Source organism: Pteropus alecto, unplaced genomic scaffold, assembly GCF_000325575.1.
Source record: "Pteropus alecto unplaced genomic scaffold, ASM32557v1 scaffold359, whole genome shotgun sequence".
NCBI classification, from domain to species: Eukaryota; Metazoa; Chordata; class Mammalia; order Chiroptera; family Pteropodidae; genus Pteropus; species Pteropus alecto.
The window spans coordinates 2,235,064-2,238,242 of NW_006443119.1; positions in this window are offsets into that span (position 1 = coordinate 2,235,064).

Below are 3,179 nucleotides of genomic sequence, written 5' to 3' on the forward strand. Positions count from 1 at the left end.
TATGCTTCTATTTCTCCCCTCTTGTCCACTGTGCTACTGTCGTGGCACCTTTTTTTTTTACACAAAAGTTATAAACGTATAATATGTTGCTTTTATTTTTGCTTTAAAGGGTGAATCATCTTTTAAATGGATTGAAAATTAAAAGAAAAGTCTTTTTATTTACTACATATGTACCATTTCCAGTGCTTTGCATAGATATAAATCTCTATCAAATATCATTTTACTTCTATCTGAACATTTCTTGTCATGCAAGTTTGCTGCTACTGATTTCTCTCAGATCTTGTTTGTCTGAAACAAAGTCTTTAGTTTTCTCCATTTTTTGAAAGATATTTTCACTAGCTGTAGAATTCTAAGTTAATGTTTTCTTTCTTTTGGTACTTTAAAGATGTCATTTCATTGTCTCCTCAAGGTAACGGTTTCAGAAACACATTTACTTTTTCCTGGTCACAAATTCTGATATTTCTATTGAGATCATACCCATGTGTAATGCTTCCTGTCATTTCTTTTTCCTTAAGGGGTTACATGCTAGCCTGTTATCTGCCTTTGACTCTGACCCTAATATAACTTCCTCTATATTTCCTATACTCTTTTCCAGAGCATATATTTTCCTTTGCCTACTCCATCTAAGAGGGAGTTTGAGAGATCAACCCTCTCTGGCTTCCTTCCCAGGGCTCTTTCCAGTGCTGTGAAGGAAAGCTAGGTATTGGTTCAGACAGACTGGGGCTGAATTTCAGTTTTCCATTTCCATCAGTTGTGTGGCCTTGAGTAAATTACTTGAATCTTAGGAATAATCTATGTAAAATTTGAATAATAATGTATTTGAGAATAATTGGAAGGACTAAATTAGATAATGTTTGAAAAGTTTTTAATGCCACATTTGGCATGTGATAATCATATTAAACACTCACATTGTGTATATTATGTGATATATCTATATATTTTCCAATTTATAGGCGAGGGACCTGAAGCATAGTAGGGAGACAAAGGACATTTCAAGTAGGAAAAATAGCTTTAGAGAAAAGATCAAAATGGAAGAATATAGGAAGCATGTTTGAGAAGTGGCCAATAGTCTGGTCAGGCTGGGTGGGTATATGTTCTATGAGATGGAGAAGTGTAGTGGAAGATAAGATTTGTTATATAAACTTTAAAGGATAGAGTACTTTGAAAGCCATGCTAAGAAATTTGGTTTATTTCATTCTATATAAAGTGACAAGCCGTCAAGGGAGTGACATGATCAGATTTGTTCTTTTAGAATAGCTCTTGGGTCATTTGGTGGATGGATTGAACATAGGAGAACCTAAAACAGAGACTAAGTAGAATTTCTTGTGCAAGAGTATGTATGAAGTCATGAGCTCAACTGAGGGATGGTGGTTAAACTAGAATGGGAGAATCATGGAGATATAATAGTTAGCAAGACTCAGTGGCTTATTGGATGAAGGAGAAGGTAAAATTACCGATGAGTCAGCTTTTTAAACTGAGACAGGGAATTCTGAAAGAGGAGCAGGTTGGTGGAAGGAGATGTAAAAACTCTGCTTTTGTGGATAACTGACCATTTAGCATCTTTTCCATCTGCAGGAAGCAGCAAGGTGGGCCACCTAAGGAAGGTTTTGTAGGATAGTTCCAAGGCAGAAGGGAGGTGGAATTCACAGGTTTGGAACAATTATCCTGAGCTGAAAATGGCGTGCGGATCCGGAAAGGTCTTATGAGTAGTTTGGATAAGAGCTCTGCTCCCATAAAATTCCCGCTTCAACCTTCTACCTATTCTTTCCCCCAAATCCAAGCTTGGCCAAGAAGCAGCTGACCCTTTAAGGAACTATAAAGGCTCGAGCAGTTGGCCAGGGTGGGCTAAAGATTAAAAGGCCCTTGCTGGATCTTTGGACTCCCCGATGCTCCTTATGACTCTGTGGGATGGGAATAGGGCTCAATAATAACCAAGATTTAATCTCTTGCCACCTCAGTAGGTTGGGGTCCCAGAGCAGACCACATTTTATTTAAGAAAATAAAAGAATATGACATTTCTTACTCCCTGGTATATTTGTAACTTATGATTATTAGTTTAAAAGTTTGATTTATGCATCTGTTCCTTGGTAGACCATAAACTCCTGAAGAAATATATCTAAGTTATTAAGGTGAGCCCAGTGCCTAGCATAGAGCTTGGCTCTTATTAATTTGTTTATTCAGTACCGTTTTATGAGTACAGTGAGAGACCCTGTACTATGTACTGAATATTCATTTATTTAGCAGATATTTACTGAGTACTTACTGTGTGCCAGGCCAAGTACTGAAAGCACAGATGTGAACAAGCCTGCCAAGGTCTCTGTTTCCAAGAAGTTTACATCTTAGATGAGGAAGTCAATAAACAAAAACAAAAAAATTAACAAAATAGCTTCAGGTGGTGACAAATGCCATGAAGATAACAGAAGAGAGCACTATGATAGGGAGAGACTTGGGGAGTGACTTTGGATACGGTGATTGGGGAGGGCATTGCTGAGGTGCGGACCTATGACCTCATACCTGAATGGTTAGAGGGAGTGAGTCATGAAATGATAGGGGAAGGCAGGGATAGGAAGAAGGGGGAACAGACTACGGGATGATAGTGGATGAGTAAGCAAAGGCCAGGTCATGCAGAGCTTACAGAAAGGAAATTTGGATTATTCTAAGTGTAATTGGAGGGCTTGAACGGATAGGGGTGTGGGGTGCTACAGTCATATTTTCTCTTTGAAAAGTTCTTCTGGCTATTATGAGAGAAATGTGCTGGGCCAACCAAGAAAGCAGGGAGACCAGTGAAGAGGCTATTGGGATGGTCCAGGTGGCACATGTTGGATACTTGGACCAAGTGGCATTGGAGGTGGAAAGAGGGTGTATCCAGAGGGAGATCCAATTGGTTGGAGGTGGAACGTGAGGAATAGAAAGAAATTTAGGGTGACTCCTAGGCAGTATGATTAACCATCCCAGTTTGACTAAGACTGAAGAGTTTCCTGGGACATGGAATTTCAGGGCTAAAACCAAGACAAGTCCCAGGCAAACCAGGATAGGATTTTGTACCAAGCAATGGGGTGATTGTTGATTGTGCCATATACTGAGATAAAGAGGACTCATGGAGAAATGATTTGGAGTTGTAAATTAAGAGTTCTATTTTGGCCATATTAAGTTTGAGATGCTCATTAAACACCATGTAG